The sequence below is a fragment of the Dendrobates tinctorius genome, unplaced genomic scaffold (genome assembly GCF_039654945.1).
Source record: "Dendrobates tinctorius isolate UK_male_01 unplaced genomic scaffold, ASM3965494v1 ptg000114l, whole genome shotgun sequence".
NCBI lineage: Eukaryota > Metazoa > Chordata > Amphibia > Anura > Dendrobatidae > Dendrobates > Dendrobates tinctorius.
The window spans coordinates 15,455,335-15,476,882 of NW_027361782.1; the positions used below are offsets into that span (position 1 = coordinate 15,455,335).

Below are 21,548 nucleotides of genomic sequence, written 5' to 3' on the forward strand. Positions count from 1 at the left end.
TCACGCAGACTAGCAATGCTGCATTTTAACTCGTATGTGTATTTACCTGCCCAGGTGTGTGAACATAACAAAATTCAGTTATACATGGGAAGTTTTTTAATTAATTGGAGTTTAAAAAATATAGTGCACTCAGTAATGGTATCAAATAAGGATTTTTATTACCATAAACAAACAACAACATTACACCATTTCATCTTGCCAGTGCACCCGTCCTACATCAGAAATAAAGTAGGCCGCAAATTGGTCCCTCATTTGGCCAACTTCAACGGATGACCTGAGAGTGTGCTGAGTGAATTCAGGCAATGGGTTAGGAGCATCATCGTCCAGTTCAAAGGTCGTGTGCTCTTTAGCCATCACAAAGTTATGTAGAACCACACAGGCCTTCACCACCTCATCGACTTTTTCAAGTTTAAGATTAATGGCCGTGCCCAGAATTCGCCATCTGGAAACAAGAATCCCAAAAGCACACTCGACAGTTCTTCTGGCCCTGGTCAGCCTGTAATTAAAAATTTTTTTGGTGTGGTCCAAGTCCCGGCTGGAGTAGGGTTTCAGTAAGTTTCCGCACATTTGAAAAGCCTCATCGCCAACCATTACAAAGGGCAGTGGCGGAGCTTCGGTGTGAGGAAGAGGCCGTGGCATAGGGAAATTAAATTGGTTGCCATACAACCTCCGGCCCATGTCTGAGTTTTTAAAAGCCTGCGAGTCATTACCACGGCCAAATGCTCCAATGTCCACTGCTACAAACATACATCCGGCATCCGCAATCACAATGAGTACTATTGAAAAGTACTTTTTGTAATTATAGTACTCAGATCCCGTTCTTTGGGGTTTGATGATCCGTATGTGTTTCCCATCAACAGCTCCCAAACAGTTGGGAAAATTGCATACTGTCCAGAATTTGTCAGCAATTTCCATCCACTTTTCAGCGGTGGGCAGGGGCATAAATTCTGGGCAAAGAACATTCCAGAGAGCCCGGCAGGTGTCAGCAACAATTCCAGACAAGGTAGAGATTCCAATACGGTACTGGAAGTGTAGTGAGGATAGGGTTTCTCCAGTCGCCAGGAATCTGTGAACAGACAAAGAAGTAAAATTAATATTTATGTATATTATTTTTAAAAACTATAAAAAAAAATATTAGTACATTCACGAAAACTAATTACCCAAGGTTTTGAATACTAAATTTACAAAAAAAAACATCAGACCACACCCCTTTGTTTTTAAAACATACCGTAATGTCACCAGTAGCCGTTCCTCAGGAGGAATCGCACGACGGAGCTGTGTGTCCTGTCTCCGGATGGATTGTTGGACACGAGCAAGCAAATCCATGAAACTTTCGTGGGACATCCGGATATAATCAGTAAATTTCTCCGGGTTTGCACGTAGCTCGCTGTAGAGGGTGTGGTATGCCCCACGGCTCTCCCGGAGTTCAACAATCGGATGTATCCACATACGCCGCCGTCTTCGCTGCCTCTCTCTCTTCCTTTGTTCATGGCAAGCAACTGCATACGCCTGAGCCATCGCGATGTCCAAATCCAAGTTGAAGTGAAAACTCTTCCAGCGCAGATCCATGGTCACGAGAAGAATCAAGCAAATGTGAAGAATACTGTAGACAGGGTCTATATATATTAACATACCACACCCACAATGAAGTCCCATTGGTCTTGTGTGTTGTTGAATGGTTGTTTTTTCTTTTTTGTGGGGTTTTTCCAAAATCTGTAAAAAAACGCAAACGCACAAAAAACGCATACAAACGCGCAAAAACGCTGCGTTTTTTTCCTGCATGCGCATTAAAATGCTGGAAAAAAACGCAACGTTTGTATGCATTTGTATGCGTTTTTTTAATGCGTTTTTTTGCGGGAAAAACGCGCTGCAAAAAAAAGCAAGTGTGAAACTAGCCTAATACTGAATTATGGCACTTTATAGTATAAATTGTTATATTATACTGAATTATGGCACTTTATTGTTTACATTGTTATATTATACTGGATTATGGCACTTTATAGTATACATTGTTATATTATACTGGATTATGGCACTTTATAGTATACATTGTTATATTATACTGGATTATGGCACTTTAAAGCATACATTGTTATATTATACTAGATTATGGATTATGGCACTTTATAGTATACTTTGTTATATTATACTGGATTATGGCACTTTACAGTATACATTGTTATATTATACTGGATTATGGCACTTTACAGTATACATTGTTATATTATACTGGATTATGGCGCTTTCTAGTATACATTTGACAGAAAAAACTGACAGCACATCCTAGTCTGAATAGGTGCATACCAAAAAACAGCTTACATATCAAAATAAGGAAATGGTTGCACTCAATTGCATTAAGGCATATCAAACATGAAATATATGAAATGTGAATAGCATAATGGCTATTGGAATTTAGAAAAAACATATGAGACACTTAGCGCAAAATTTGGCCAAAAGATATGAGCCCATTCACCAATGTCAAGGTGATCTCATTGAACGGGTCCCTATTCTAACTGCCTAATGTGAACTACTGGCTAATAACAAGATAAAGCCTATATTTATAGGAGGATAGGAACCAAAAAGTGATTGGATGTAATTAAAATCACAGCAAGGATCCCTGGGATGGAGGACATCTCATTGTGAGCACTGAATATTCAATACCACAAGTCAAACAGCGACACTTGAAAATGGACAGCATCTCAGCAGAAGAAGTGTAAAGATTTACGGGACCCCAGAACTCCCTGGAATTGGGTTCTGCGAACTGAGAATCAAGCTCTGCAGCACCACCTTGAATACTGCGGAGTTATGCATGCTCAGTCTTCGCTCCACTCATTGTCTATGAGACTGCAGAGGAGCCAAGTACAGCGCTCTGCTATTTCCAGCAGTCACATAGACAATAAATGAAGCATGTGCGTCTCCTCACCATTCAAGAAGGAGTTGCAATGTTCTCTGGTTACAGAGCCCTAATCTGGAGGTCTCTAAGGGTCACAGTGGTTGGACCCCCAGTGATTGATAGCTTATTCTCCACCCCACAGATAGTGGATAACTTAACATTTTGGGAAGAGCCCTTTAACCAGCAGCACAGAGTACATCAGCCCCAATGACTATCTGCAGATAAGCCTTAGGTGTCTGGCTGTCACCCCACAATTATTTCTCAAAGCTTTAGGGGTGGTCCCACATAGGACATTTATGGCATACAGGAAGGGTTTGCCATATGTGTCGAAAATGTAAAGGTTCATAAATATTAAAGGGGAATGCCGTGCATGCGCAGTAACCTCTCCACTCCTGCCGGCATGTGGCGGTGCACCATTCTTGAGATAGTGGCTGGTCATATCAGTCTTTATGCCGGGAATGGCATCTGCAACAAGTTGTCAAGAATTGATAGGTGGCTGCACATACACTACCGTTCAAAAGTTTGGGGTCACCCAGACAATTTTGTGTTTTCCATGGAAACTCATATTTTTATTAATCAAATGAGTTGCCAAATGAATTTGAAAATCTAGTCCAGACATTGACAAGGTTCAAAAAAAAAGATTTTTATTTGAAATAATAATTTTCTCCTTCAAACTTTGCTTTCGTCAAAGAATGCTCCCTTTGCAGCAATTACAGCATTGCAGACCTTTGGCATTCTAGCAGATAATTTGCTGAGGTAATCTGGAGAAATTTCACCCCATGCTTCCAGAAGCCCCTCCCTCAATTCGGTTTGGCTTGATGGGCACTTTTTGCGTACCAAACGGTCAAGCTGCTCCCACAACAGCTCAATGAGGTTGAAATCTGGTGACTGCGCTGGCCAATCCATTACCGATAGAATACCAGCTGCCTGCTTCTTCCCTAAATAGTTCTTGCATAATTTGGAGGTGTGCTTTGGGTCATTGTCCTGTTGTAGGATGAAATTGGCTCAAATCAAGCGCTGTCCACAGGGGATGGCATGGCGTTGCAAAATGGAGTGATAGCCTTCCTTATTCAAAATCCCTTTTACCTTGTACAAATCTCCCACTTTACCAGCACCAAAGCAACCCCAGACCATCACATTACCTCCACCATGCTTGACAGATGGCGTCTGGCACTCTTCCAGCATCTTTTCAGTTGTTCTGCATCTCGCAAATGTTCTTCTGTGTGATCCAAACACCTCAAACTTGGATTCGTCTGTCCATAATTTTTTTCCAATCTTCCTCTGTCCAATGTCTGTGTTCTTTTTCCCATATTAATCTTTTCCTTTTATTTTTCCAGTCTCAGATATGGCTTTTTCTTTGCCACTCTGCCCTGAAGGCCAACATCCCAGAGCCGCCTCTTCACTGTAGATGTTGACACTGGCATTTTGCTTGTACCATTTAATGAAGCTGCCAGTAGGGGACCTGTGAGGCATCGATTTCTCAAACTACAGACTCTAATGTACTTGTCTTGTTGCTCAGATGTGCAGCAGGGCCTCCCACTTCTCTTTCTACTCTGGTTACAGCCTATTTGTGCTCTCCTCTGAAGGGAGTACTACACACCGTTGTAGGAAATCTTCAATTTCTTGGCAATTTCTCGCATGGAATAGCCTTCATTTCTAAGAACAAAAATAGACTGTCGAGTTTCACATGAAAGTTCTTTTTTTCTTGCCATTTTGAGAGTTTAATGGAACCAACAAATGTAATGCTCCAGATTCTCAACTAGATCAAATGAAGGTAAGAATTATAGCGTCTCTAATCAGCCAAACTGTTTTCAGCTGTGCTAACATACTTGCACAAGGGTTTTCAAGGGTATTCTATCCATCCCATTAGCCTTCTTACACAGTTAGCAAACACAAAGTACCATAAGAACACTGGAGTGATGGTTGTTGGAAATGGGCCTTTATACACCTATGAAGCTATTGCATTACAAACCAGACGTTTGCAGCTAGAATAGTCATTTACCACATTAACAATGTATAGAGTGTATTTCTGAATCATTTAATGTTAGATTCATTGGAAAAAACTGTGCTTTTCTTTCAAAAATAAGGAAATTTCCAAGTGACCCTAAACTTTTGAATGGCAGTGTATATCAGCGGGACCGGCATGTATTGGATACTTATGGCATATACTGTCAGCATGACATAAAGGTCCCAGATGGGGCAACAAATTTAAGGCGCTAGCTTGCTTGCAAATATTTCATGTGGATTCCTGCACATTGCATGCGAGTGGGGTTATACACCGCCGAGCAATTGGCCGATTTTTCCTCTATGGATTGGAGTGTTTGTGGCATCCAACATTGTCAGACTCTGCAACAGGAAAGACGACAACACAAACCTGGTTCCTGATAGTTTGTTACAATGTATCAATGCAGGTATCGTATCAGTCTGGAGTGCGGCTGGTTTACATGGGAGAGGATTATCCAGGCTGGAAACAATTGCAGGAAACCTTCTGTATAAGAAGCATTAGCAGGAGGACTGATGTAAAAAATAATGGTCATATTCACATAAAGCAAGCAGAGATCCTGAATTTTGGTGAAGAATTGAAATACATATTAGAATTTTGATTGGTTCATTTGTTATTAATTTGATCTGTTTTTTCGCATTGATGTAATAGACGAAGCGAATAATGTGCAGGAACTATAACTACATGAGCCGCGTGTCCGTACAGTGAGAGAGCGCGCACCGCATTATTATAAGCTGATAATTACAGATGGAAAAACAAGTCCCCCTAGATGAAGAACGGCTGAGAAGCCGAGGAATTCACAAGGGGGAACGTCAATGGAGAATTATGGGAGATTCGAACGTTTTTGCTTATGATGTGAAATGTGACATTTTCTGATAATTTGCTCGTGTTATCTTCAAATCACCACCAGATGGCGGCATTTACAGAAATCTGGAAAAAAAACCCTAGAAATTAACTTTCTCTTGTTTCTTTCTAAGATTAATAAAGTGAGAGAATGACCTTGAGAGCTGACATCTCCTGACGCATCCATCACCTTTAAATCAGTAAACCCTTGAAAGTTGAATTAAACAGTTTCATAAACGATAGATGGCATAATGGTAAGGAATAATTAAAAAAAGTAGCAAGCAGCCACGAGGGTAATAATGAGCCCAGAAAAATAACAGAAAGAAAATGTGCTTACAAGTATCATTGTGTTATCAATGGTGTTACATAGGACTGCAGATGACATCTACTACATTATCTGTACTCAAAGAGTTATTACTGTGTTATCTGTGGTGTTACATAGGACTGCAGGTGACATCTACTACATTATCTGTATACAGAGAGTGATCACTGTGTTATCTGTTGTGTTACATAGGACTGCAGGTGACATCTACTACATTATCAGTACTCAGAGAGATATCACTGTTATCTGCGGTGTTACATAGGACTGCTAATAAGCCAGCTAGAGAGATAAGTAAAGTAATAATCTGCAGAATACACTATCTCTTCCTGTTTGTCAGGAGCGAGCAGAGCAATGTTCTGCAGCCAGTCTCTTTAAGGACCAGTGATGTAATAACCTGCAGCATGTCAATATGAATCTATCTGGGAATACGCAGAGCAGAACGATGTTCTGCTGATCTCCTGAGAGGTCATTGAGAGCAGTGAGACCCAAGAACCATATAGCAGTCAGTGCTGCCAGGAGCCACCCAGGACCTCATCCATACCATGATGCTTTGCTCTTTCTTCATGTAAAGTTGAGATACATCTGAGCTGAGAAGATAGATGATGGGAGCGAGGAATCCAGGGAGCCGCCTGCAAATGTACACAAATATATACCCAGTGTATTCCATAAATCCAGAGCCCGAGCCCAGAGAGCGCATAGCACTGACTGCATACAATGTACAGAACTAGAGCGGAGAATTGATATATTAATGCCAAGACTGAAAGTAACGAAACGCACGCAGAATCCGGAGTGTGCTCAGGAACACACGTCTGTGACTCTCCCAGTCTTCAGTCAATGTAAAGAAAGAAGGCGCTGCTGTTTAATAATACCAACACTCGTTAGCATGCAGGAGTTAGGGTTAAACCTACCGTGCTCATTTACATATGCAAATCAGGGTAATTTTACATAGCTTAATGTGTTGTAACATTGATGGTACCTTATTGTCAGGAAGATGTCAGTCATCTGTATGCAGTGTTAATCAGCAGCAAAAAGAAGAGTTCTACAACTTCCTAATGCGCTTTGTGATACAATGTCGCCATTTTCCAGATCTCTGCTTGTTATTATTGAATCATGAAAACCTTATCGACTGCATTCAAAAGCAGCAAACCTGTAGATAACTAGTCTAGTCCTGATCTAAGCTAAGAAGTGGCGTACATCGCACACAACGCTCCGTGACTAGTGTTGAGCGATACCTTCCAATATCGGGAAATATCGGGTCGGATCGATACCCCAAAAATATCGGATATCGCCGATTCCGATACCGGAAACCAATGCAAGTCAATGGGACACAAATATCGGAATGAAAATAAACCCTTACTTTCCTTGTAGGTTAATTCTACATGAAGGAAAACAACTAAGAATAATGTAGAATGTATTGGGGGAGGTGGAGGAGACATTAAAGGCATAGAGGTTTAGCCCAATCAAATGGAATCGCAGGAATTTTTTTTTTTTTTTAAGACGTTCGGAGTTACAAAGATATTGACTATGTTAGCCTTTTTTATATTTTGTCAGATATTTATGTTTCACTACTTCCATGCTCTTCACCTTCTTTTTTACTTCTCCCACACTTTCTCCTTCATGATCCTCAGCAGCAGCATCTTTTTCATCAACTTCTTCTTCACCTTATTCATCTTCTTCTTCTTCTTCACCTTCTTCCTATTATTCTGTTTTTTACATTCTTCATATTCTTCTTATTCAACTATTATTCTTCTTCATATTCTACTTCATCTTCTTCATCATATTCTTATTTGTGACAGTCATTCCTGTAGTTGTTATCTATAAAAGTTTGAAGATTACACCTTCTGTTCTGCCTGTCACAAAAGATTTACAAAAGGATTTGTCCGCGTTCAGTTTTGCCTGCAGCAGCAGGTATTTTCCAGGGGCACCACGAGGAGTAACAGACTCACCACCATACACTGCTTAGTCTTCTTCTGCTTATAATTTAGATAATATATTTTGCTCTGATTTTTAGTCTTATGCTTATTGTTCTTCTGCTTTTTTTCTGCAGCTTCTTGTTCTTCTGCATCTTGGTCTTCTATCTCTTGTTCTTCTGTATCTTGGTGATTGTCTTCTTGTTCTTTGTCCTCTTGGTCATCTTCTCCAGGGTCATCTTCTTGATCTTCTTCGGGGTGGTCTTCAGGGTCGTCATCTTCGGGGTCGTCGTCTTCTTCGGGGTGGTTTTCGGGGTCGTCGTCTTCTTCAGGGTGGTCTTCAGGGTCGTCATCTTTAGGGTCATCGTCAGGGAGATCCAGAGTGATTACCAAAAACCATTTCAAAAAGCTGGAACTTGGAAATGAAGCAGAAGGTACAAGAAGGCTGAGGAACTGCTGAGAACCAGCTGACGGTACTGGAACCTGAATGGGTAGCCGAAGGTACAAGAGCCAATGGAACTACCGAGGACCAGCTGATGGTACTGGAACCTGGTTACTAAGCAGGAGGTACGTGTGCCAGAAAGCACTACCAAGGACCAGCAGACGTTGATGGAACTCGGATACCGAGAAGGAGGCACCTAAGCCAAAGGCTCTGCCTGGAACCAGCTGACGTTACTGGAACCCAGGGGGACATATTCAAGATTGACTTCCAAAGAACCAGCTAATGGTACTGGAACTCAGATAGGCAGCAGAAGGTACACATGAAAAAAAAAGTTGCAAGGCCGCGAGCCAGCCAGAGTTACCGAAACCCACAGTCCTACAGGGGGAGCTTGTCTATTGGCACTACGGAACCAGCCTTCATTGCCAGATCCCGCAGCCCACATAGGAAGCACCTAAACTGCAGGCACCATAGAGTCGGCTAACCCGACCACAACACGACATGACAACGTATTGGAGGCAAAGTGACGTTGACACTACCCGGAAACAGCTGGCATGCTGGAACCAGGCTGGGCAGGAGGGAGTACCCATGCCAGAGACACTTCTGAGCAGCAACTGGTGGTGTTGGAGCCCAGGGATTACAGTAGAAACAGAGTGTAGCCAGAGGCCTAATTGGAGCAAGTTTAATATCTGTAGTAGCGTGAATGTGAACAGAGCAGGCGAAATTGCCGGACACACAGCAGGGGATCAGCTGACGTTACTGAACCCCAATAACACTGGAGCATGTGTTGACTGTGCAGACGGCACTTCTGAGCAGCAACTGGCGGTGTTGGAGCCCAGGGATTACAGTAGAAACAGAGTGTAGTCAGAGGCCTAATTGGAGCAAGTTTAATATCTGTAGTAGTGTGAGTGTGGTCGGAGCAGGAGAAATTGCCGGACAAACAGCAGGGGATCAGCTGACGTTACTGAACCCCAATAACACAGGAGCAAGTGTTGACTGTGCAGATGGCACTTCTGAGCAGCAACTGGCAGTGTTGGAGCCCAGGGATTACAGTTCAGGTGGTAGAAATATGAAAACAACAGGAGACCTGGATACTGTTGCCAACCAATTATTTAATCTGGAAGAGGACTGGCAAATTCCTGCGCAATCCAGGCCTTGCTCATTTTCAGAAATGTAAGCCGGTCAACGTTATCGGAAGATAGTAGCATGTGACGGTCTGTTAGTACACCACCTGCGGCACTAAAGACGCGTTCCGATAAAACACTAGCAGCAGGGCAAGCCAGCACCTCCAATGCACACTGGCTATGCTCTGGCCATGTATCCAGCTTAGAGACCATTGAAAACTTGAAGGGGGAAGAGCCATGTGGGAGAACACTGAGAGGGCAAGACATGTAGTCTGTCATCATCTGACGGAAACGTTGCCTCCTGCTGACTGGAACCATTTGTGATGGTGTAGACATTTGTGGCGGGGACACAAAATCTTGCCACATTTGGGCCATACTGGTCTTGCCTTGTGCTGAAGCGCTGCTTCTGCTCCCTCTTTGTGTAGAGCCTCCTCCACTGCCTCGCCGCACTGAGCTGCTTTGTAAAGCACTAGCAGCACTGCTCTTGGGTGGAATGGAGAACATGATGGAATGCACCAGTGTGTCTTGGTACTCCCGCATTTTACGCTCCCGGTTCAATGGTGTTATGATGCTTTGTAAGTTGTCCCGGTAGCAAGGATCTAGGAGGGTGTACAACCAATAATCAGCCGTGTAGAGAATGTGGGCGATGTGGCGGTCGTTTCTCAGGCACTGCAGCATGAAATCAACCATGTGCTGCAGACTGCCAACTGGCCAAAAAACACTGTCCCCTGCTTGAGGTGTCATCTCCATCACCCCACCCTCGCTCTACATACTGACTACTAGAGCACTGTGCACCTCCCTCCTCTGGAGAGATGTCTTCCTCCTCATCCTCCTCACAAAGTGTCCCCTGCCTAGGCCTTTGTGAGGAACCACGTTGCGCAGACTGTCCAGAAGCAGATGGCATTTGTGACTCCTCATCCTCCACCTCTTCCACAACCTCCTCCCTTAGTGCTTGCAGTGTTTTTTCAAGCAGGCAGATAAGGGGGACAGTCATGCTGACTAGTGCATCATCTGCACTCGCCATCCGCGTGGAATCATCGAAGGCACGCAAAACGTGGCAGATGTCCTTCATAGAGGTCCACTCAGTGGTGGAGAAGTGTGAACGGTGCGCAGTGCGACTTGTTTGCGCCTGATGAAGCTGGTACTCCATTACTGCTGCCTACTGCTCACACAACCTCTCCCAACATATGTAACTTTGAATTCCACCTGGTGGGTAGGACACATATGATGCGATGTTCCGGAAGGCGGAATCGGCGCTGCAGAGCTGCAATGCACGATCTTGCCATGCTGGAACGCTGCAAGTGAGCGCACTCTATGCGGACCTTGTGCAGCAGTGCATCAAGATCCGGATAGTCCCTCAAAAAACTCTGCACGACCAAGTTGAGCACATGTGCCAGACATGGGATGTGAGTGAGGTTGCCTAGGCCCAGAGCTGCCACCAGATTTCGGCCATTGTCACACGCTACCATGCCTGGCTGGAGATTCGCTAGCACAAACTACACGCCGCTCTCCTGCTTGATGGCATTCCAGAGCTCCTGCGCTGTGTGGCTTCGATTCCCCAAAGAAATTAATTTCAATACGGCCTGTTGACGTTTGGCCACGGCTGTGCTCATATCGGTCGTAACAGGTAAGCGTTCACGGGTCCATGTGGAGGTAGACTGTGACGGCTCCTGCAGCGCCGATTCAGAGAAACTGGAGTATGAAGAGTAGTCAATGTGTACAGACTGGATTCCTGCATCCCTTGGAGTCGTGGAGTAAAGACATCCACCAAGGATAATATAAAAAATATTTTTATTCTGAAAAGTTAATAATATAGACAATGAAGTACATAAAGACGGGTCACATAATAAAAGAGCTCCATATGATAAGGAATTCAGGTACAGAAAAAACACACATGTAGCAATACTAACAGTAATGGAATGTGTATAATGGATATGCAGAGATAAGTAAAGTGCCAGTGCTTAAAGTCTTTCTTTCAAATATCCAGAGAATCCCACATAGTGACCCCCTCACAGTAATAAACCATCACAACATAATAGCTCAAAATCTTAGTCTGGAGGCCACATAATGAAAAACCTGTTCAAAACCGCTTACCCATAGCTGATTAGTATGCCACACGTGTAGCCCCTACGCGCGTTTCGCGTGGGCTTCGTCGGGGGGCTGTGACGAAGCCCACGCGAAACGCGCGTAGGGGCTACACGTGTGGCATACTAATCAGCTATGGGTAAGCGGTTTTGAACAGGTTTTTCATTATGTGGCCTCCAGACTAAGATTTTGAGCTATTATGTTGTGATGGTTTATTACTGTGAGGGGGTCACTATGTGGGATTCTCTGGATATTTGAAAGAAAGACTTTAAGCACTGGCACTTTACTTATCTCTGCATATCCATTATACACATTCCATTACTGTTAGTATTGCTACATGTGTGTTTTTTCTGTACCTGAATTCCTTATCATATGGAGCTCTTTTATTATGTGACCCGTCTTTATGTACTTCATTGTCTATATTATTAACTTTTCAGAATAAAAATATTTTTTATATTATCCTTGGTGGATGTCTTTACTCCATGTGTTTTTGTATACAAAGTATTGGGAGTTTTTCCACAGCTAGTGCATGTTATGGGGTGGTCACCATGGGTCAGGGCCACCTATAATTATATGTTCACTGCCCTTGAAATTTTGTTTGCTAACCCTTGGAGTCGGCAGAACACGTACAGCGCCACTCTCAAGATCTGTACCCGGCTCCACAACATTGACCCAATGGGCAGTGAGAGAAAGGTATCGTCCCTGTCCATGGTTACTGGTCCACGCATCGGTGGTCAGATGGACCTTGCTACTGACGGCGTTGAGTAGCGCATGTTTAATTTTTCCCTCCACATGCTTTTGCAGGGCAGGGACGGCTTGCCTGCTGAAATAAAAGCGGCTGGGCGCGGTGTATTGTGGGACTACCAATGCCATGAAGTTACAGAAGGTGTTAGTCTCCACCAGCCTGAATGAGAGCATTTCAAGGGGCAGTAGTTTTGCAATGCCAGCATTCAGAGACTGTGCTCGGGGATGGTTTGCAAAGTATGGCCGCCTTTTCTCCCATGCCTGTGCTTCCGATGGCTGTACACTGGCCTGGGAGTGTGAGGATGACAGGGAACGTGGTGCTGTGGGTGGAATGACACTGTGTCTCTGTACAACAGTGCCAGAGGTTCTTCCATGGCGATCCTGTGAGGAAGCCGAACCAGCTGTGTGTGAGCTGGAGGAAGAGGCTACAACATGAGCTGAAGAGGTGGTAGGTGGCGCTGTAGGTTGGCCTAGGTCTTCAGTGTGTCTTTGTAACTCAACCACGTGCTTGGTCCACACATGTTTCCACATATTTGTGGTATTTAGGTTGCTGACACTTTTCCCTCTTTTCACTTTCTGATTACACAGCTTGCATTTGACAAAGCAAATGTCATCTGCAACTGTGTCAAAAAAGGACCAGGCACTGCAAGTCTTGGGAGCACCCGTTTTGGGTTTTGGAAGAGGCATGCTCCTAATGGGTGCCGAAGTAGAGGCTACAGGCAACCGAGTCTGCCCTCTCCCTCTCCCTCCTTTTTTGGCCGTTCGGGGAATCTCTTCCTCTGAGCTGCTCCCACCACTTTCCTGTACCTCACGCCATGATGGGTCAAGGACCTCATCATCTACACTACCCTCTTCAAACAACTGCTTCTCCTGGGTAGTCTCGACAGCACAGTACGCACCAGAAAGTGGCATCATCATCAGATGCGTACTGAGGTGTGCTGACCATAGGCACTGGCCCACCCGTCTCTTCAGATTCAGAGAGACAAAGCTGTTGTGCATCACTGCATACTACCTCTTCCTCAAATTCTCGAATGCTGCTTGGCTGGCCCCCTCTTTCCAAGCCAACAGATTCAGAGAACAGAAGTAGAGATGGCTCCTGTCCAGGGCTCTCTGACTGCCTGTGCAGTTTGGCAGGTGGTGAAGAGACAGATGGCTGCTCTTCAGTGCTCTGGACCTGAGAGGATCTGGAACTAATTGAAGTCGATGCGTTAGCTGCCATCCATCCGACAACGGCCTCAATTTGTTCGTTCCGCAGCAGTGGGGTACGGCGAGCTCCTACAAAGCTGCGCATAAAGGACTGTTCCCTGGTAAAACTAGGGGAAGCTGAGTCACTGGTGCCCGCAGCAGGCACAGAATCCCCACGTCCTCTCCCTGCAGAAACTCCATGCCCACGACCACGTGCCTTACTCCCTGCCTTCTTCATTTTGGTAGACTGATAAAGATTGGCAGAAAAGTACTACAGGCTTAGTGTGCTTATTCCTGAACAGCTGCTAACAAGTATAAGAAACACTAATTTTATAAAGTGTTGACTACACTTTAATATGAGCTAATGTGGCCTACACAACTGTCAAGTGGAGTGTTTGGTGAACTTTATTAACTTTTTTTTTTCACAAAAAGACACTGGATGTGCCCAAAGGTGTAAAACCGATAGTATCACAAACGTTTTGTAGCTATTACAATGCAGGAAGGTAACCTACAATGCAACAGATGAGGCTCCAAAAAATAGGCTAATACTAATCTGGCTGGGGCTGCAGGGCACAAGCCAGCAGAAAGGCTCCACTATCTACTCCTATATAGTGTTTGCAACCAATCTAGCTGGATACGGATGGAAACACACTAATAGGAGAAATCTGGAAAAATGAGCAGCACTAATGCAAAAAAGGACTATGTATGAGGCAGTGACGCACGCTGAGTGGACTACAACCGGAGGTGGCTGCAGAACACACTACAGCGTGAGCTGCACTCACACACAGAGACCTCACAGACAGCCGTGAACAGCGCTGCAAGGCAAAAGAAAGCTTCTCACACAGCGGTTGCTAAAGTAGCCTGTGTAAAACACAATAAAGCAAATCGCTATCTCAAACTGTCCCTCAGAGTCAGAACAGCAGCGTCCTGTCCCTAAGTAAATTCACAGCAGAGTGAACCCAAAATGGCGGTGGCGGCTTTTATAGTGCATCATGACATCATTTCAGCAGCCAATCACAACCATGCCATTAGTTAACATGTCTAACATGCATACCAGGATGTGCCCACACTTCTTAGGATTCCTCATTGGCTGAACAAAATCAAACTGGCTCATTGCATTATGGGAACTTCCTATTCCGGTATTCGATATTCTATACGTATCGGAACTCCGAAACCGCGAATATCGGCCGATACCCGATATTGCAGTATCGGAATGCTCAATACTATCCGTGACGGAAACCGCCTGGCCTGATACATTGTAACAAAGTAGCAGAGACATTCGTGCAGCAGCGGCTACTGTTCAGCTCCCAGAGCATTGGGTGGAAACAATGGCGTCCACATCTCAGCACTAGATAAGGACGGCTTTACAGAAAGATGTTCTCATTCACTGATAGCAAACACAGGATGGTCAAAAACAGAAACAAAGTCAATGAGAAAATAGCACAATTACAGCAAAAATGCTGAAATAATTGACATGCATAGCACAGGAAAAAAACATTATCACGCACCACAGGTCAAAAATACAGGGAAAAAAAATCAGAGTGTGGCTTTGCTGTTAGAAATCATCACTTTGTTGCAAGGTCAGACGCAGGATTTTTTCAGCATGAAAAACCCATTGAAAATAAAGCATGAAAAATGCAATGTGTGAACTAGCCTTTATTCTGATTAATATTTACATAGGCACTGAAAATATACATCTGTATGGTATATACTAATATACAACAATACAGCATTACTATTAATATAATAAAGCTGAAGGTTTGTTACAATGTATCACTGTCGACAATCCTGTCAATTTTTTGGTGTTATTTTGACTTTTGGGTACTCCCCACATTACCAGTCAAGACCCTGAAAAATAAAACACTTGCCTAAACTGAGCAGGAAACAGCAGCCTTTCACGTTTCACAGATTTATTATCAGATGGGCACATCCAATGTCCAAATATTATATAACATTACACAGCCTCAATAGAAGAAACCTCTGCTGATCCAGCCGGGAGGGCAAGGCGACGTTATATGTATCCGCTCTGTGCTCGAGTCAGAAACGCATTCAGTGACCGTAGCAGAATGTGTCAGGGGTAATCAGTGCTACATGTCCAGCTCCAAAGCGGCATCTCCTGACAAGCGTCATATTACTGTCAGCGCTCACATCTCAAAGTGTCCGCGCGTACAGTAACTGCGGCAGATCTGGGTCCAAAGCGTCACAGTACTGCCGATCCAGAGGTGGATCAGAACTAGAACATTGCAGCTCCGGGAACTAATACTGTGCAGTATGATATCAGCAATCCTGAAAAAGCGATCAGCAATAATCCCAACATCAACAAAGATATATAGGCAAGATACATTACTGGCATTGCACGGTGATACTAAAGTATCATAGTAGTTATGTTCTTGTTTATAGGGTTCAGTATTATAGTAATTATATTCTTGTTTATTAGGGGGCAGTATTATAGTAGTTATATTCTTGTTTATAGTGGGCAGTATTATAGTAGTTATATTCTTGTACATAGGAGCAGTATTATAGTAGATATATTCTTGTACATAGGAGCAGTATTATAGTAGTTATATTCTTGTACATAGGGGCAGTATTATAGTAGTTATATTCTTGTACATATGGGGTGGCATTATAGTAGTTATATTCTTGTTTATAGGGGGCAGTATTATAGTAGTTATATTCTTGTACATAGGAGCAGTATTATAGTAGTTATATTCTTGTACATAGGGGCAGTATTATAGTAGTTATATTCTTGTTTATAGGGGCAGTATTATAGTAGTTATATTCTTGTACATAGGGGACAGTATTATAGTAGTTATATTCTTGTACATAGGAGCAGTATTATAGTAGTTATATTCTTGCATATAGGGGGCAGTATTATAGTAGCTATATTCTTGTACAAAGGAGCAGTATTATAGTAGTTATATTCTTGTACATAGGAGCAGTATTATAGTAGTTATATTCTTGTACATAGGAGCAGTATTATAGTAGTTATATTGTTGTACATAGGAGCAGTATTATAGTAGTTATATTCTTGTACATAGGGACATTATTATAGTAGTTATATTCTTGTATATAGGAGCAGTATTATAGTGGATATATTCTTGTACATAGGAGCAGTATTATAGCAGTTATATTCTTGTATATAGGAGCAGTATTATAGTAGTTATATTCTTGTACATAAGAGCAGTATTACAGTAGTTATATTCTTGTACATAGGGAGAAGTATTATAGTAGTTATATTCTTGTACATAGGGAGCAGTATTATAGTAGTTATATTCTTCTACATAGGGACATTATTATAGTAATTATATTCTTGTACATAGGGACATTATGATAGTAGTTATATTCTTATACATAGGGGCAGTATTATAGTAGTTATATTCTTGTACATAGGGACATTATGATAGTAGTTATATTCTTGTACATAAGGGCAGTATTATAGTAGTTATATTCTTGTACATAGGGGGCAGCATTATATTAGTTATATTCTTGTACATAGAGGCAGTATTATAGTAGTTATATTCTTGTACATAGAGGAAGTATTGTAGTAGTTATATTCTTTTACATAGGAGCAGTATTATAGTAGTTATAGTCTCGTACATAGGTGGCAGTATTATAGTAGTTATATTCTTGTACATAGGGACATTATTATAGTAGTTATATTCTTGTACACATAGGAGCAGTATTACAGCAGTTATATTCTTGTACATAGGGACATTATTATAGTAGTTATATTCTTGTACATAGGGACATTATTATAGTAGTTATATTCTTGTACATGGGGGCAATATTATAGTAGTTATAGTCTTGTACATAGGGGGCAGCATTATATTAGTTATATTCTTGTACATAGAGGCAGTATTATAGTAGTTATATTCTTGTACATAGGAACAGTATTATAGTAGTTATATTCTTGTACATAGGGGCAGTATTATAGTAGTTATATTCTTGTACATAGGGAGCAGTATTATAGTAGTTATATTCTTGTACATAGGGGGCAGTATTATGGTAGTTATATTCTTGTACATAGGAGCAGTATTATAGTAGTTATAGTCTCATACATAGGTGACAGTATTATAGTAGTTATATTCTTGCACATAGGGACATTATTATAGTAGTTATATTCTTGTACATAGGGGCAGTATTATAGTAGTTATATTCTTGTACATAGGGAGCAGTATTATAGTAGTTATATTCTTGCACATAGGAGCAGTATTATAGGAGTTATATTCTTCTACATAGGGAGCAGTATTATAGCAGTTATATTCTTGTACATAGGGGCAGTATTATAGCAGTTATATTCTTGTCAATAGGGGCAGTATTATAGTAGTTATATTCTTGTACATAGGAGCAGTATTATAGTAGTTATAGTCTTGTACATAGGGGGCAGTATTATAGCAGTTATATTCTTGTCCATAGGGGCAGTATTATAGTAGTTATATTCTTGTACATAGGGAGTAGTAGTATAGCAGTTATATTATTTACATAGATGATAGTATTATAATAATGTTGTTCTTGAATACATAACAGGACCCAATTAATAGAGTAGAGAATTTCCTTTATGTGTATTTGTGTGGTTGCCTTTTATTAGGTTTTGAGCTGTAGATGGGTTTGCACAGGTCACAGCATACATTTCTGTAGTGGTAGGTGAATAGCTTCTTGCTCCTATGGTCAGCCTTACGTCACCAGCAACTTAGTGATCTGTAAAGTTGACAACCTGTTGTCTGTGGAATAACAGTTCTGCTGCGGTTGTCAGGTCTCCGGCTCTTCCTTGCAGTTATAGTATTTTTCTGTGTGATGCGGAGTTGAGTTTTGCACTGTGTCACCTTCTCCTGTGACCTGTGACGCTGGCATCCGCTCTCCTCGTGGTGCCACACTCTATGCTGTATGTCCAGCTCCAGTGACACGTCTATTACATGCTTTATGAGATAATCACCGGTTATCATGTAACACCTGAGAATTGTTGCTATTTTCCAGCCTGACTGGTTAGAGATTCATTCCCCGGGTTCAAAAACTGCTTCACTCCTCAAAAAACTCTCAGCAGACCTGTGGAGATGAAGTTTTATGCTTTTCCATTTCATTTTAGAAATTCTCTACGGCCGGGGAGGTTATTTTAGAGCAAAGGTAAAGCTTCTCCTGATTACTGGTGTAATGGAACTGTAAAAGTATATACTAACACATTATGGGCTCCGGTATATACTGATGAATGGTTTACGGAATCCTTGACAGTAGCGGAGGTGGTTCTGCACCGTAAAGAACAGGAAATTTTCTTTTTTTTTTTTAATTTCTAAATTTAGAGGAATCTTTCACCTTTCTACTTATGAGAACGACCTCTAGGCTGGAGGCTCTGAAATGCTAGTAAAATGTCGGCTTGTGCTGCGGCGCAGTAACCCCCCATACATCCCCAAATCTGTACCAACTGACCGGTGATGGACCAAGTCATTAGTACTCAGTACAGTACATCCCCCTTCCCAAACCACCACCTCAGCAGCATTAATGGGGAGGGGAACATGGAGTTTTGGCTTTTATGGGTTATAAAGTTTAAAAATTGTTGATTAAAAATCTTAGCACTTTTTCGGGTCCTTCTGTTATTCTTTTTTCTGTGACATAAACACTCATCAATCCGATGTCATGAGTGGCAGACACATGACAGGAAGTCTTTGCAAAAGGCGCCTGTCTATATCATTATGGCAATCCCAGAGCAGGCACAATATACAAATGTAAATGTCACCGATATCAGGTCAAAAGTGGCTAGATATGTCTTTTATTTTATTCTTACTGCCTAATTTTTTTCGTCTTTACCAAGGGCTCACATTATTCTCTGGGGTGTGTCTTTGGGCTGCTCTGCATAATTAGTCTATGAGCCATACCCCCTTGAAAGAGCATAAAAATTAGCACTAAATAAAAAGGCTCATATCTCTGAAACCAAATGGGGATTCAAAAAAAATAATGAATATTCTGAGGAGCAGCAGGGGTAAAACAAGTGCAATAAGTAGCTACTTTTACTGTACCTGGTGACAGCTCCTCTAAATTCTTCAGGTCTATCATCATCGCGGTCACTATGTGTGTTAGCGTGGCTGGTCTGGAGCCGGAATCTCCAGGAGTGGACCTTGTGGGCCGTGGCACCGAGGGGCCCCGGGCGAGCTGCCAGGTGGAACCGACCCCTATACAGGGACCGTTAGGAGCAGGCCCAGGGGTTCGAGTACCACGGTAGCCGGTACCGAGAGGGGCGGCTCAGGATGGACTGGAGTAGGACTGTGGAACTGAAGTGTAGATGACAGAACAGAGCTGGAACACAGGAGACAGGAGTAGAGTAAGACTGTAGACTGGAACGTGGAGGGACTGAAGTGTAGATGACATGACAGAGCTGGAACACAGGAGATAGGAATGGAGTAAGACAGTAGACTGGAACGTGGAGGGATGGCTGGAGCAGGAACACAGGAGACAGGATTAGAGGAGGACGGAAGGACTGGAGCAGGATGGAACTGGAACACCAGAGGCAGGACTGGAATAGGATGGAAGGACTGGAGCAGGATGGAACAGGAACACCGGAGGCAGGACTGGAGTAGGACGGAAGGACTGGAGCAGGATGGAACAGGAACACTGGAGGCAGGACTGGAGTAGGACGGCAGGAGTGGAGCAGGATGGAACAGGAACACCGGAAGCAGGACTGGAGTAGGACGGCAGGACTGGAGCAGGATGGGACTGTGGCGCCCCTGAGGCTTCAGTCGCCACAGAGGTACTGCACCTTCTCCTAAGGTGTGGTACCCCACCATCCAGGAAGGGTGGGAACTCCCTTCCACATTCCAACACCTGCACCCCACACACAGGATAGTTCAGCAGGGACCCATCCATGCTTTATGCTGGAAAGGTCATAGGGTGCCTTTTGTGGTCCCTGGCTTCGTAACACGAGAGGTGCTGGAGAGGCGGGTGGAGGTAGATATAAAAGAGAGGGAAGGTGTAGGATTTCAGTTCAGTCTGGGGTGAGTCCCAGAGAAAGGAAGTCACTCAGACAGGAGTGAGGATCCCTGGAAGAGGGATGGAGGAAGGAGTGCTGCAGCTGTCTCAGTGACCTGAGCCAGCTGGCACGGGAAAGGAACAGAAGGAAGGAGACGTAGACTGGAGACTACAGATTCCATAAGAGAGATAGAACAGATCGGAACGAAGGAGAATAGAAGGACGGTGGGAAGCAGGTTGAGAAAGAGAGAGAACCCTTCCAGTCCAGAGCGCAAAGGCCGGGGCCCGGTCCCCGAGGTTGATTGGATCTTTATGTCCGGCAACAGACACCGGAGGACTAGTGAGCCACTAATGCCTTACTCCCATCATAGACTTGGGACACAACAGCAACTGGATAGTGAGCCGGGACGCAGAGAGGAGTCCCCGAAGCAGGCTACAGCTGTCTGTCATACAAGTAGAGACTAGGAACACCTAGAGAGAGGCATTCCAGGGTAACTAAGTACTGGAGTGCTTCGCACCTAAAGGCGCATTGGAGGAGTCGTTCAGTAAGGTACATATTGGCGGAGTGTGGAGGAGAGAATCCTATCCTGACTGGAGGTTGGCTGGGGCCCTGACCTGAAGAACACAGTGCGGAGGCAGGCATTTGTGTGAACTGCAAACAGTGAGTAAAGCTTTGGAACCGCATACTCTGGTGTCCTACAGTTATTCCAGCACCGCTACACCTGGGTACTAGCCTCTATACCATTCTGTGCCTCTCCTCATCCATTGCACCTACACTGCCCTGGGACCACAGCTCCACCTGTGGGGAGCTACACCATCTTTGCTGCACCACACCATCAGTCCCAGTGGATCTGCATGCAGCATTGGCTCAACATCTCACTTGCCAAACACCATGGGTGGGGTCACGAACTATCCAAATAAACTATTACACCATTAACACCACCGCCATAGATATTGGGCGCCCAGGGCCACGGACCGGGTCACTGCTGCTGTGACACACATTCCCCCTGACACCGGCCCGGTACAGAGTACCCCACTGCCCTGGGT

At 43.4% G+C, this 21,548-nt stretch overlaps 1 protein-coding gene across 2 annotated transcripts in view; it reads right to left on the reverse strand.

Annotated features, from left to right (window-relative positions):
- LOC141101061 (protocadherin-11 X-linked-like) overlaps positions 1–21,548 on the reverse strand; it is a 1,762,603-nt gene that overhangs the window by 824,656 nt on the left and 916,399 nt on the right. The gene's annotated exons all lie outside the window — the stretch shown is intronic.